Source organism: Monodon monoceros, unplaced genomic scaffold (genome assembly GCF_005190385.1).
Source record: "Monodon monoceros isolate NGI ecotype Baffin Bay Population unplaced genomic scaffold, NGI_Narwhal_1 Super_Scaffold_21, whole genome shotgun sequence".
Taxonomy (NCBI): Eukaryota; Metazoa; Chordata; class Mammalia; order Artiodactyla; family Monodontidae; genus Monodon; species Monodon monoceros.
This window is the reverse complement of record NW_021703778.1, coordinates 160,852,238-160,867,912: the sequence shown is the minus strand read 5'-3', so window position 1 is coordinate 160,867,912 and position 15,675 is coordinate 160,852,238. Positions and strand designations below refer to the sequence as shown.

The 15,675-nt window shown below is 38.8% G+C and overlaps 1 long non-coding RNA gene across 2 annotated transcripts in view; it reads left to right on the top strand.

Annotated features, from left to right (window-relative positions):
- LOC114904575 overlaps positions 1–15,675 on the top strand; it is a 36,418-nt gene that overhangs the window by 2,426 nt on the left and 18,317 nt on the right. For both annotated transcript variants that reach the window (XR_003795987.1, XR_003795988.1), the window contains exons 2-3: positions 8,785–8,965; positions 15,140–15,366. This is a non-coding gene — a long non-coding RNA (uncharacterized LOC114904575). The remainder of the gene's footprint in view (positions 1–8,784; positions 8,966–15,139; positions 15,367–15,675) is intronic.

Below are 15,675 nucleotides of genomic sequence, written 5' to 3'. Positions count from 1 at the left end.
ATTTTGTGTTTCCCTTGGTACCGTCTTCCCAATCACCAAAGACCATAAAAAGAGGAGTATTTATTCCAATCCCTTCTATTCCACCTCTCGCTACCCTTTATACTTCTGGTCTTTTCCTGATTATAGATGGCAAAATTAAACACTGTATATGTCAAAGATCCTTCAAACCTAGGAAAGGCTTTTCATCGTCAGTAGTTCTAGTATACATTTTATAATACACTGACTACCTTTTTCCCTTTTGCTAATGTTCTTACATCATTTTGTGTGTTTTTTTCATTCTAATTAGATCATAAGTTCCTTAAAAACAGAAATTACCTTAAAAAAATTCCCACCACCTGCACCGTTGTCCTGCATATAGTAATCACTCAGTCTTGATTTGTCATTTTTCTCCCCTTTTTTTCTGATTTTTCTAGTCAACACTTATCTCTGATGACAGCACTGAAAAGTTTAATGATACTCTAGAAAAAGGATATTCATTCAAGATTCATTCAACAATGTTTATTAAATTCATTCTGTATGTCAGATACCCTTGAATGTGAATGCTTATTACCCTGTCCTGGGGTCATGGTTATTAGTGGTTTGGGGGTCATCAACACCTTTGGGTGTCTAATAAAAGCCATAGAAACCTCCCAGAAAAACATACACAAAATAATTCTGCAACCCTTGTCATAGAGTCTAGACTTTCAGACTCGATCAAAACCAAAACATTTAAAATCTAAAAATCCTCTTCAGTGGGATGTGTTTAGGCCTTACCACTGTATGATCACGTATGATCTATCTATGTAGATAACTATATACGTAGGCATTCATATGTAGTTTAGTTGATCAACTGTATACGTAGCACTAAGGGAACTATTTCAATACTCGAACTGATTGTTGTTTTTAATCATAAGACTTTAAAGCAAAAAATGGCCATCTTTTTGCTACTGGAATTTGGGAGGCAAAATACATTATAGCATTGTTTTTTTCATTAAGGTAAGAGTTGTAATTCGTCACTTATGCAAGCATTTTTCAAATTATAATATGCCATATTGGTAAATCTAGTCTTTGAAGTTTTTAAGTTCTGGTCTCTCATTTGTTTTAAAGTCTGTACAACCTGAAATATATACAATTAAAGTCAGCTAAGACCTGGAGTACGTAAATAAGATTTTTCACAGAACATTTTCCTGTGAGATTTAGTACAATTGATGTTTTGATCAAAGGTTGTTTATTATCTTGAAAAAGTATTTTCATTGAAGAGAATGAGTGGTGATTGCCTGAGTTATTTTCAGAACAGTTTACCAGTGGGTTTTTTGGTATTATTTCCCTTGTGCTGCTCTTCCTAATTAACATCAGGTTTGCTAAATTTTATTGCAGAAAGACTGATAAAGAGAAACCCTGTCATCTGGAACCTGAGATTTATGAATTTGTGTAAAACTTGTATGTTTAAAAGGTGCAGAGAGGGAACACAAGCTGTCGTTTGAGAGTTCTTCTCTGTGAATAATTAATGATGGTATAACTGGATACCAAACAAAATTTACAAGTGTCTACAACTCTTTACCTCTACCTGGAAACTTGTTGCGATGATTATTATTTCAGGAAGACAAGGTTGCTGAGATTTCCCAGAAGGATGCAATTCCAAGTGGCCTTTAGGAATCCAGTATGACAGATTTCTTTGTTGCTGGATGAAGTCTATTTTAAATGGTAAAATGATCTGATTACAACATAAAGAATCTTCTACCCATAAAAAAGATCTATAGGTGGTGCAAGCATCATCAATATCATCAGTGAACATTATTGAGGTTCTTACCTGGGCAAGACACTCTGGGAGTACCGAGCTTGCAAAGAATTACACATAGCTCTGCCCTTTACATTCTCACAACTAAACTATAACCCACATGCAGGCAGGGACCACAGTTTTATTTAGTTAGTTATTTAGTTATTTACACTTACGTTTGCTTATACCCTCAATACTTACAACCAAGTCTGGCATATAATAGTTGCTAAATAAATGTATGTTGAACATCTGAATCAATAAATATTAAAATAGTTGGAGAGGAAAAAAGAGTTAAATGAAAGAAGAAAAGCTTCTATTTTGTAATGTAGCTTTTAAAAGGGAAAATACTACATATGTTCTTTTAAAACACCTTTATTATGTGATATTTGATACATATAAAATAATATATATAGTAAATGTAAATTATTAAGCGTATTAAAATAAGCCCCAGTGAATCCACCACCTATTCAAATAATTAGAAAATTACCAATACTGTGGAAAATAACTTGTGTACTTCCCAATGTCATCTTCCTGCCTCTCCCTCAGCCCAAACTGCATTCTCAATTCAGGGGTATTTTAACTTTGAGATGGATAAATCAGAAACAAGGATTTACAGAAGACAAATCTATGTGATTCTTTATTAAGAATTAATACAGGGCTTCCCTGGTGGCGCAGTGGTTGAGAGTCCGCCTGCCGATGCAGGGGACGCGGGTTCGTGCTGCGGTCCGGGAAGATCCCACATGCCGCGGAGCGGCTAGGTCCGTGAGCCATGGCCGCTAAGCCTGTGCGTCCGGAACCTTAGGCTCCGCAACGGGAGAGGCCACAACAGTGAGAGGCCCGCGTACCGCAAAAAAAAAAAAAAAAAAAAAAAGAATTAATACATTTAGTAAGTGATTGAAAAATACATTTGTTAATAATCATATGGAAGATAATTTATTACAGGCTCTTTGAATACCATAAAAAAGTAGTAAGGGTTACTTCTGTGTGCTAAATCCTGGGGACATCAGAACAGCTTACCTATGCACTCAGAGAAGGCATATATTAGAGTTCACTTTTTTGTTTTGTTTGTTTTGCCTTTCCTTCCCTCTTATGGGGTAAAGTAAATTTTGAAATATTTTTTGGGGGAAATTTACTTTAAATTGCTTTTCTATTTGTCATGTATGTTTTCTATTTCATAGTCTCAAAACTGTCCTTAATCACTTGGGATATGTTTTTACATCGATTCTTAGTGAAACTCTTCCTGTGAGTTGTCTGTGAAGAGATTTTAAGTTATAACACTGGTAAAGATTTACTAAAGCAGAACATAAAAGTAAAGAAGCAAGCCACAAACAGAATGGCATTATAGAAACATTTATCTTATCAAATAAGAATCCTTACACCAATGTTTACTAGGAGCATCCTTTTCTACAATACGTAGTATAGTGTATTATGTCTAGTATCATAAACTCAAATTCCAGAGAAATATAGTATTGTAAATGAATAGGATTTCTTTCCAGAACAATTTTCCCTTCTCATTAATCTTTCTACATCTGGTTTCCATTGTAGTTCTATATGTAGCCATCAAACAAGTTGTCTTTCTGATTTCTTTCTTTTAATTTTTTAAAATTAATTAATTTATTTATTTTTGGCTGAGTTGAGTCTTCGTTGCTGTCTGCAGGCTTTCTCTATTTGCAGCGAGCGGGGGCTACTCTTTGTTACAGTGCGCGGGCTTCTCATTGCAGTGGCTTCTCTTGTGGAGCACAGGCTCTAGGCGCACAGACTTCAGTAGTTGCGGCTCACAGGCTCAGTCGTTGTGGTGCACGGGCTTCGTTGCTCCGTGGCATGTGGGATCTTCCCGGACCAGGGCTTGAACCCATGTTCCCTGCATTGCAGGCGGATTCTTAACCACTGCGCCACCAGGGAAGTCCCTCTTTTAATTTTTTACTTGACATAATTTCAGACTTACAGAAAAGTTCCAAGAATTGTACAAAGAATCCCCATGTACCCTTTATTTCCCAAATGGTAACATTTATCACATTGGCACATTCATACATGTTCTCTTGTGCTCCCTCTTTCTTGTGGCAGGAATGATAGCCCTTTGTCCCTAAACATTTCAGTGTATAATTCTAGAAATAAGATTATTCTATTACATGTTACATAACTATAGTACAATTATCAAAATCAGGAAAAGGGCATAATAACATTGTCCAATATTGTCCAATTTACAGTCTTCATTCAAAATTTGCAAATTGTCCCACTGCTGTTCTTTATAGAAAAGGAAAATCCCAGATCATGCATTGCATTCAAGTGTCATGTCTCTAGTGTCACGTAATCTGGAATCCTTCCTCAGTCCGTCTGTGTTTTTCACAACATGGACTAGTTTACAGATTTCTAACCCATGAATATGCTGAGAATTTTTAAGGAAGTAAGTATATTTCAAGTAACTGAATTAATCACTGTCAGGATATATAGAAAAAAGGTTTAGGCACTAATTATGTTACATTCATTAAAAAATTATGCCAAAGAGGTGGTAGAGCAAAAGATGAGAAAAAGCAATTTAAAATTCTAGACCTTTTCCCCCCTTCCTAATCCAATTCACTCTTTTTTACAGATGAGAAAATAGAAAGCAGACCAAGACAGATTAGGTAATTGGTCAGAACTCCTCTAGCTCACCTTCTTGGATCTCCGTACTTTTCTCTATAGCATATAATGCTTAATGGAAAAAACTCAGTATAAAACTCTAAAAGTAGTACATTGGTTTATTTTTATTAATTCCGTCTACTGTGTTTGGTTTGCCCATAAGAATTCTGCCAACCAGTTGTCTCTATCTGTTACATATGTATCCCATACGATAGTTGTATAATAGTTGATATTTGATTTCTATTATAATGTTTATAATATAATGTTTTGTCACATAGAAGTTAAATTTATCTTAGGACCATTTACACAGTATTTAGGCAGTAGTGTGATAGTTTGTCTAGGACACAAGTGTAACATGACCTTAGGTGCTTCACAGAAGACAGGGTGGGCTCCAGGCTATGCTCTGAAGGAAAGGAACCTTTTAACCAGGTTCAGTCACCCTTGGTATGTGAGGGGGTTTGGTTCCAGGATCCCTGAGGATGCCAAAATCTGCTCAAGCTTTTGAGCTCAAGTCCCTTATAGAAAATGGCGTGATCTTTGCATATGACCTATGCATATCCTCCAATGTACTTAAAATCGTCTTTCGATTACTTACAGGACCTAATACAATGTAAATGCTGTGTAACTAGCTGCTAGTGCACAGCAAATTCAAGTTTTGCTGTTTTTGAACTTTCTGGAATTTTTTTTCTTTCCCGAATATTTTCAATCTACAGTTGGTTGAATCCACCGATAACAGAACCTGAGGGCCAACTGTACAGCTGTAAGCTTTTCACCAGAGTATCCCTGACAGGATAGGGAACAGAAGAGATTTATTGCTGCGGGCCTGAGCTAGTCTACCCAATGCTACACATTTTGTTGAAACTTCATGGATTTCATGTTTAAAATTTATACATATTTCATTTCTTTCAATTAAGAAGATGTTGCACCTCCAAAACCTGTCTAAGAGATAGGACTTAACTACTCCTGTAGCTTCAAATACCACTCCATATCACCACACCCCAGTTTGAGAAACACACGAACAAATTTATGAAGAGAGTTGTGGAATTCCATGCTTGGGGGCCAGGCAGAACAGAGTGGTAACTCATGAGAGACGCTTTGACAAGTAAAAGGCAGTCTGTGCAGAAGTGCAGAAGTGGGGTTCGAGAGCAGTGAGATAGGGCAGAGCAGTTATGTGGCCTTTGATGCCACCATGAGGAGCTGAAGAAATACAATGAACGTTAGGATTAATGCCAATTGGGGTGAAGAAAACCAGGATTCTGGGTCTCTCTCTGCTATTCCCTATGCCCTGTGACATTGGGCAATCTGGATTCTGGTTTCCTTATATGGAGAAAGGCAAGACTAAAATAGGTGATCGTGAGTTTTCTTCTGGCTGTAGTATTTTGTGATTTATTATGAGCTAATAGAATGCATTAGCTTGTTAATAGTTCCCATGCTTCATAATTTCCAAATTTAATCTGATAGATGCCCTTAATATTATTACTAGCCACACACTGCTGATAATATGCAATATTTATTTCAAGGCAACCAGTATACTTATACTTTTAGGAATATCACTGTGAAATCTAGGCCTGCCATCTTATGGATCCTAAATGGTACTACCAAAATACAGGGTAGTATATCTGTTAGTGTCAGATGATTTTTGAACAGATCAAGAGAACACCTACTTATGTATATGTAGCTTACTGCCAAAGGAGTTTATACAGTATTTTGAAATTTATTTCCTTTGGTAATTCTTAATTTAACTTCCTAAGAAAGAATCCAAGTAAATTTAAGTATCCCCTACCTCCAATTTTAATTGTTTATTGATCCCAATAATTATTTTCTAGACAGCATTTCATTTTCTAAATGGCTATAGGTAGTTCCTTTGCTTTTGAAATTGTTTGGAACAAGAGAATGGTTCTTTGAAGTGATTGTGGGGAAGTGCTTGCATGAGTATTGTATGAAAGCTGTGATCAGCTACTCCTCCATGGTTGTGAAGTGTAACAGTCTCCCTTTTTTCTTTTTATATAGCTATAAATTATTAGAGTTGCTGGTTTCACATTGCAGCTAGGCTGAGTGTTTGTGGAATTCACTCCTTCCATCTCCTGCTGATGGACCTTAGCATTTATCTTCTGTCGTGTAAAGGATCCAAAACACAGAACTTTTATCCACAGAGAACATGGGAGAGTTAGTAGGAAACATTTTTCAGCTCTTTCAAAACTGTAACTTTAAAATATTGTAAATAAAAAAAACAAGGAAAAAGGACTGTGCTTCCTAAGTGAATTATGGAATTTGTCTCTAATTAAACTTTCTTTTGTCCAAAACAGATCCAAATAAAATTGTTATGCCTCTCTTCCCACTAACATATTTTGAGACACTGAAAATAGTCTAAGGATTGCTTTTGAAGTCCGTTCTGAAATTTTATCTGGGGCACAAGTCGTAATTCTTCTGTTTAAGGTTGCTGATGAAGCTTTTTAAACCACACTCTATTTCCCACTGGTTTTCAATTTATTTTCAGTATGCTTCAGTATTTGTGGGGGTTTTAATCCCTTTCAAGTTGAAACGTGATTATTACAGTATAGAAGGCAGCATTTGAACATGGCTGACAGTACAAGCAATTGCTATAACTAATTTTCATCGGTATGAGTCCTTACAACTGAATCAAACAGCAGCAGCCCCTATCAGTTACAGAAAACAGTAGGGGAGATCTAGCTAAGTCATTTCAGTTTCTCGGGGCTCTCTTTTTTGCTGAATAGAGATGTTGGCTGAGATTACCTTCTTCCTGCTGCCTCTTGGAAGGTAAAGGCTTTTGCTAATCATCTCATGATTTAATTATCAGATCTCCTTTCTTTAGAATTTTCTCTCTTGTTTTGACTAAGTCCTATTAATGACTTTCAGGAAACAGTGTAAATTGTTATTTCCACGTTGAGCCCAATCAGAAGCCTGTGACCTCTGTATTTTTCTGCTTATTTTGGTTATATATTTTGAGATTTTTATGAACATTTAAAATGTTTTAAAATTCTGCTCAAAGTTAAAAGTTTTCTTTTTAGTCTGACTCTAATGGTTTATTTAAAACATATTTGAGAAAGCTTTTGGTTTTTACTTCCAGTTGCTCAATTTATGTTTCAGAATTTCTAAATCATCTATATTTGCTTTTACTCTTAAAATATACTGTCATTATAAAATTAAATGACTATACCACGTGCCAACAATATATTTTATAGAAATGAAATTGTTCACAAAAATGAGTCACTGTAGGAAAGATACCTCACAAATGACTGTTTTGTGAAGTTCAAGTTTCACTAAAAAAGTTAAAGATTGAAAACACTCTAATGCTTAAAGCTGGTTTTGGGGAAAGACTGCAAATGTGTAATGTACATGTTGAAACTTGTGTTAGATTTCAAATTTTAGCTTAATTTTACACCTGCCACAGGAATATTCCAGAGGTCATAAGTGCAAAAATAAAATCATTGCCAATTTTGTGCCTTTCACTTAAATATTCAATTAAGTAATTTTTTAGGCAATTACTTTTGGAAGAATAAGGTACCAGCATAAAATTTAAATGGAGCCAACTGGTTTTATAGAGTTCCATGTAATAAGATATATTAAAAAAAGCTTAAGTAGAATTGCTTAGTAATGGAATAATTTGGCTAGAAAAGAAGTAAAATAGATCATTGTTCCCATGAAAACTCAAGCATAAGTTGAGGTCACTGTTGGAAATTTTGTAGAATATATTTTTTCACTGGAGGGAGGTTGGATCAGATATAATCAAAGATCCCTTTTAACTCTAAAAGTCTAAGATTTCAGTAAACTTTAGACTAATCCTTTATATAACTAACGTTAACAATTTCAGAGAGTATGAATGGGAGGCATTTTGAGGGGTGTTTAATCATTATTCTGGAAATATATCCTGAGTTGGGGCAATGAAGAAAAATCTGTTTCCCTTTTTGCTGCCATTGAAGGCATGTTGACAGTAGAGGAAAAAAAAAAAAAAAGAACTCCTGTAGCTCTAAAAACGTTTCATAAAAGCAATTATCGGGGTTTCCCTGGTGGCGCAGTGGTTGAGAGTCCGCCTGCCAATGCAGGGGACGCGGGTTCGTGCCCCGGTCCGGGAAGATCCCACATGCTGCAGAGCGGCTGGGTCCGTGAGCCATGGCCACTGAGCCTGTGCTCCTCAACGGGAGAGGTCACAACAGTGAGAGGCCCGCGTACCACAAAAAAAAAAAAAAAACTTTCTCTTCTATTTCTGCTGATCTTCAGCAAATCCTTTTTAATAAAATGTGAGGATCATTTCCTGTCATTATTGGGTTCTAAAGTTTGATCTCCCCAAAAAGCTGACTGTCCTTTGTGAAGCGGCTGTGTGTGGTGGCCTGTACCTTGTGGGATCTGGATGTTGATCAATGGTGAAGACTTTTCCATTTTAATTCCAGCAGAAGAAGCTTGTGATCAGAACTCAAGGGCATGAGTCTTCCCTTTTGGGTGAGTCCCGGATACCCGTCCTCTCACTGTCCCCCAGCATCATCTAGTTGAAGAGGAAATGGTTCCCTGACTGCCAAGTGTCAGTGAAGCGCTGTGTTAAAGTTCTCTGGGAAGGGGTCTCGTCGACGCCTGGTAAGTAGTAATCTGGCAGCTTGTTTCTGGCCAATGGTAAGCTGACCCTTAACAAAACTGTGACGTAAGAAAGGTTATTTTTTTTACACCATTCACCCTGGTTCCCCTCATCAAGTCGCAGCTTCCATCTTCAGACATTCAGAGTCTTGATTTAGTGCTCTCCATGACACACCCTCTCCTCGAGCTTACTTTCTGGGAAGGATGTTATTAATATGCTAATGCAAATTTAGGTTAATGTCTTATCTCTCTCAGAGATATGTGCATTTCAAAACTTTCTTCTATGGAATGATAGCATCAGCTGACAGCAGAGGTATTTCGAGGCCCTTCTGGAAATTATTATCATGTTAAACTATCTCCCAGCCTGTCTTCTTTTAAGGCCTTAGCCTCTAGTTCCATCTCCAGCATGCCCCTCTTATCTCTTTCTCTCATTCATTTATTCAACAAATATTTATAGAGCTTCAGTATGTATGATGTACTAGGCTAGGCACAGGGAGTAGCGCAATAAACTAAAGAAAGGCACAGTCCCTACTGCAGTGGACTTTATAGTCTAATGAGAGATTCTGTCAAATAATCATATAAATACATGTCAAGTTGTAACTGTGGTAAGTGCTATGAAGGGGAGAACAGAGTGCTGTGTATATCTAATAGGGACCCTAGCCAGGAGGTCCAGGACATACTCCCTGAGAAAGTCTGATTGAACTGAGTGGGAGTTAATGAGACAGAAGGATTGATAGGATGTATTGGTCTCCTAGGATTGCCATAATAAAGTACCAAAAATTGGGTTGCTTAAAACATCGGAAATGTATTATTTCGTGGTCCTGGAGGCTAGAAGTCCGCAGTCAAGGTGTCAGCAGGGCCGTGCTCTCTCTGATGGTTCTAGGAGAGAATCCTTCCTTGTCTTATCTAGCTTCTGGTGTGTGCTGGCAACCCCAGGTGTTCTTTGGCTTGTAGATGTACCTCCCAAGGCATATGACTGCCTTCTCCCTTTGTGTCTTTATATTTCCTTCCCTCTGTACATGTTGGTCTCTGTGCCCAGATGTCCCCTTTGTAGTAAGAACATCAGTCGTATTAGATTAGGACCCACCCTAATGACCTCATTTTGTTTAACTTGATTACCTCTGTAAAGACCCTGTCTTCAAATAAGATCACCTTCTGAGGTACTAGGGGTTGGAGCTTCAACATATCTTTTTGGGGGCCACAATTCAACCCATAACAGGACAAGAAGAAGAGGAGTAGAAGAGTGTTCTATGCAGTGGAAACAGTACATGACACGGTCCTTTGGCGGGAGGAAACATGGCCTCTGTGGAGTAGAAAGTGAGGGGTTGTGTGGTGTGAGAGGAAGCTGGAATGGAAGTAAAGATGCGTGGTTAGGCCTGCGTTAGGGGCTTTGGTCATAATGTAAGAGCAATGAAACTTTATTGGAGGATTTCAGCAGGAATAAGACATGATCAGATTTGCACTTTGAAAAAAATCACATGGGTTGGTGACAGCAAGAATAGATGCAGGTATACCATTTAGGAAGCTACTGCAATAGAGCAGGTGAGAGAGGAAGGGACATAAAGGGAATTGGTCACAGAAAGTAAAATAAGTGAGCCTCGATGATAAATTGGATGTAAGACGGAGGAGGGAATGGTCAAGAATGATTCATTCCTAGATTTCTGACTCATTTGTCTAAATGCATGAATGAACCATGTTATGGGCAAACTTGTGAGTTTACTTTGGACATGCTGGTCCTGGGGTGCTCCTCTTAGAATCGTCAGATCAGCATTTGTAGATCTGGGGCCTAGAGGGAAGGTCCCAGCTGAAGATGAAAATTAGAATCACTGGCGTGTAAGTGATAATTGAAGGTGTGCACCCTGGTTGAGAGAGTGTCTACAGGGAGAAGAGAAGAGGGCCTAGGGCAATAGCAGAAAATAGGCCCACAAAGGAGATTAAGGCAGAGCAGCCAGAGACAGAAGAGGAAAACTAGGAGAGTGTGGCTTCATAGAAGCCAGGGGAAGGGGGAGTGGTCAAATACACCTCAGAGAGGCAAAAACTGTCCACTGGATATAGCAATATGGAAGTGATTGGTAACTTAACGGAAAGATTCTTTGGGCTAGTGAAATGGAGGAAGCCAGACTGGAGGGGTGTGATGAGTGGGAGAAGGGCAATGAAGACAGTCTTTATAAACACTGACACTTTCCAGAAATTTGGCTGTGAAATGGTGGAAGAAGTAGTTCCTGGAAGCAGAGTGTAGGACCGTCTTAGCTCGGGCTGCTGTAATGAAGTGCCATAGACTGGGTGGCTTCAACAGCAGACATTTATTTTCTCACAGTTGTGAAGGCTGAAAGTCTAAGATCAAGGTGCCAGCATGGCTGGTTTCTGGAGAGAACTCTCTTCCTGGCTTGTAGTGGTTGCCTCCTTGCTGTGTCCTCACATGGTGGGAAGTGAAAGCGAGAGAGAACGAGAGAGAGCATGCAAGCTCTCTGGTTTCTCTTAGTATAAGGGCAGTAATCCCATCATGAGGGCCCCAACCTCATGACCTCATCTAAATGTAATCACTTCCCAAAAGCTCTGTCTCCAAATGCCATCACATTGGGGGCTTAGGGCTTCAACAAATGGATTTGGGGGGAACAAAATTTAGTCCATAACAAGAGAGTGTGGTTATTTTTCTTTAAATGGGAAGGCCTTCCGCATGCTGAAAAGTTGCAGTTGAGGGGTAAAGATTAAATAATTGAGCAAGAGAAGGGTAATTGAAAGCACGCAGCAAGAGAGGACGGAATAGAAAAAGTGGCCTTAGATAAAAGAGGAGATACTGTCTCACTTAACAGTACTCTGGGATTTCGTCCTTTGGGGGATACCAGCAGGGGTGTGGAATTGCACAGAACCACTTAACCTGTGAGTGTTCTCAGCTGTCAGGAGCTCTCTCCTTAGGTTCATCGCTGCCCCACGCTGCTGCATGGAAGAGGAGCAGACTGTCAGTGTCTGCAGGTTTTAATACATTTCAAGTATCAAAGCAAATCATTTTTTCCCTCTTCTCACCCCTGGGCAAGGGTAGGGTGGGATTGGGAAATAAGGTGACATTTTTTGGGACCAGACCTATAAAAGAAGGTGGTGGGGGCAGTGGTGTTTTCCTCATAATCCACTATGTCTATGCTCCCCTCCCTTCTCCTGAGTACTTCCTTCATTAATAGAAATCAGCATCTGAGGAGCAGGGTCCCTTGGAGTGCTCTCCTTAGGACACCTGACAGGTAGGGGAGCCCACCGTCTTCCCTCCCTGAGGCTTCCCCATGCCCCTGCTCTCTCAGATGGCCCTCGGACTGGGCTGAGGCTGCAGGCTGGGGCAGGTGCTTTTTATTCCAGTTTAATAGAATCTAATCTGGCACCTGCTATAAACATAGGAAGACCCAAAGGTCAAGCCTTTAGTAAATCAGTTTGGTAAGATACACCAGGTGGCAAAAGAGAGAATCATTTCCACTTTAAAAAATAAAACTTTGTGATTTTCGGTCACTTCAAGACACACCTTCTGTATTTTTCTTCTGAGACAGTAAAAAAAAATGATTTCGTTTTTTTCATGCATGGTCTAATCAAGTCCAGCCCAGAACAAAATCGGCCTGGCCCTCTCCGTGGGGGTGATGATTCTTTTTGTTGTAGTCATCATTTCTGGCTCCTTTTACTTTTTAAAATTCTGGGTTTAACTGGTCCTTAATATAAGCGTTCCTGGGACTCCTGTGTTTCCTGTTCTCCTGTATTCCATTCTGCACTTCCCAGATTAAGCTTCGAGTCATGGGTAGGAATTTGTGGGCTGGCCTTCAGCTGCACCTGCTGATAAAGACTGAACCCCGCTGTCGGGCAAGTCGGGAACATGCTGGTTCATGCTGGCATAAATGGGCTTAGGGTTTCCATGAAAGTCTTCCTTTCTTATATGTTTATTTTTGTCTTTTGAAAATATTGAATAAGCATTTCCTGCATTTCTCATTGTAAAAGATTTTTTAAAAATACAGAAGTACTTAGAGCAAAATAAAACAGCGTCTCTGCCATCTCTCTTTTCCAGCACTCCCCCTGTCAATTCCATTTGTGATTTCTTTAGTGGAATTTGCATCTTTTCAAAACCTTTTCTCGTTACATATACCTAAATACTCTAAATATATACTATATATTATATATGTATATATATGTTTTTTTAATATATTTTTATATATGTATAAATACATATATACATATTTTGTATATATTACATTTTATATATAATATATATCATATATACATTATACACATTTATGAGGGTTCTTTTTACATTAACAAGATCAAATCATACATATTATTCTATGACTTGGTTTTTCATTTAATATGTTTTTGCAGTCGTTCTCTTTCCCTTCTCTCCCTCCCCCCTTATTCTTTTTAATCACTGCAAAGTATTCCATAATACAGATTTATCATTATGTAACCAACTTCCTATTGATGTTTTTGCTGATAACTGATAATGCTGCAGTGGTCAGTGCTTCCTTTGCATTTTTGTCCGTGTGTGAGAGTATTTCTTTAGGTTAGATTCAAAGAGGTGGTATCCTGGGCATATGCATTCAGACTTTTGGAAAATGTCTGTGACACCCTTTCTGCCTCCACTTGTTCCCTCAGCTGGTGCCGCCCTGGAACTCCCTGTTCTGGTTTGACTAGTCCTCCTGGCTTCTCAGAGAAGGAGACAATGTCGGGGCTGGGGTCTGGGTGGGCAACATGGCCACCGCTGCTGGTATATTCCCTTCAGTCAGAGAACCAAGAAAGTTTAGAACTGTGGCAAAATCAGAGGCTCTCAGGAAGTGCCGCCAGCACAGGTGCAATCTTGATTTGCTTAAGTGGAAATTAACTTCTTCTAAGGCTTTACCCAATGATATAAGTTGAGATAACAGGCTAACTTGTATTCAGGAAAAAAATAAAGTTTGATTTCTCCCCTACACCACACATCATATGAAATTTCAGATAAATCAAAAAATTTAGTAACTGTCTGCCTTGGGAGGAATTATGACCGATTTTTGTTTTATTATTTTTGATTGTCTCTAGTTTCCAAATAGTTCACATATTTTTTTTAACATCTTTATTGGGGTATAATTGCTTTACAATGGTGTGTCAGTTTCTGCTTTATAACAAAGTGAATCAGTTGTACATATACATATGTTCCCATATCTCTTCCCTCTTGCGTCTTCCTCCCTCCCACCCTCCCTATCCCACCCCTCCAGGCGGTCACAAAGCAGAGCTGATCTCCCTGTGCCATGCGGCTGCTTCCCACTAGCTATCTACCTTACGTTTGGTAGTGTCTATATATCCATGCCTCTCGCTCGCTTTGTCACACACATATTTTAAAAATTATTTTAAAAGAATTTCTTGTTGGGACTTCCCTGGTGGCCCAGTGGTTAAGACTTCACCTTCCAAGGCAGGGGGTGCAGGTTCAATCCCTGCTCAGGGAGGTAAGATCCCACATGCCTCATGGCCAAAAAAACAAAACATAAAACAGAAGCAATATTGTAACAGATTCAATAAAGACTTTAAAAATGGTCCACATCAAAAAAAAATTTTAATTAAAATATAAAAAAAGAATTCATTATTTTCCAAGTACTATTTCTAATTCATTAATCTCTCTTCATCTCTTTATATCTACATATTAGAACATTACCCTCTTTTGTAGAGTCTCCTATTTGAGGGTCATTTTTTGGAAATCTTTAGTGAGTAGAGGTGCCAAGTCTTGCCTTAAAAATATGAAAGAGCAGACCTAGAGATAAGAAAACTTTTGTAACAAAATTGTATTATGATTTAAGACATAGACACATTGTATAATATGTAAATGGCTCACAAACATGCTCCTAGAAATACATTCTGAGTACATTTCTGGCTCATTTTTTACTACGTGTGGATAAATACTGTTGTAGATGTTCAGGAATATAACAAATATTAACACTACTATTTTAACTCCCCCAAATATTTATGGATTCTATTGTGAATTAAGAAAAATGATATCACTTTCAGTTGTTAGCCCTCCTTGAACTGGGAATTAGTTCACTCATGCAATTTATTTTTAATTCACTTGGTTTTACTCAGAATTGTTTTTCTGCAAATTAAAATGCTGCTCTGCTTGCAAAACAATATTACTCAGACACCCTGAACATGCTGACTCGCTCCACCTCTTATTCTCATCTTTGATCATAGCTGCAGGACAGGATAACTAAGCAGAGGAAGATGGTTGGATATCCTCTTCTCAACAAATTTTGTATAGCACCCACCAGGTGCCAGACACCATGCAGCTCCCCACCCTCATTGCTCTCTCCCTTCATACCTACTATGTGCTGAGTGTGGTGTCAGACCATGAGGATCCCATCCTGAGAGAGGCAAACTTGCTGTCTGTCCTCAGGGGGCTTGCAGTGTAGCAGATACAGGTGAGTTCAAACTATAGCTGTGTGAGAGAAGTATGCTGGGGAAGAGTGAAGGGGAAAAGAGTAAGCTCAGAAAAGGCTGAGGAGAGGAGAGGAGTCTTGCTGGGGAGAAATGAGGAAATGCTTATCGTGAAGGGGAGTTCATCACCCTGGCAGCAATTTGGGAGAAAGAGGAGAGAGGAGCTGGACCAGGGCAGGTGATGATGGGACCCTGGACTAAGGGAACCGCAGTGGAGGAAGAGAGATGGGAGCAGACGCACTATGCGGTGAAGAGACAGAAACACAGTCTTGATGCCTGGCTTTGAGGGGTTA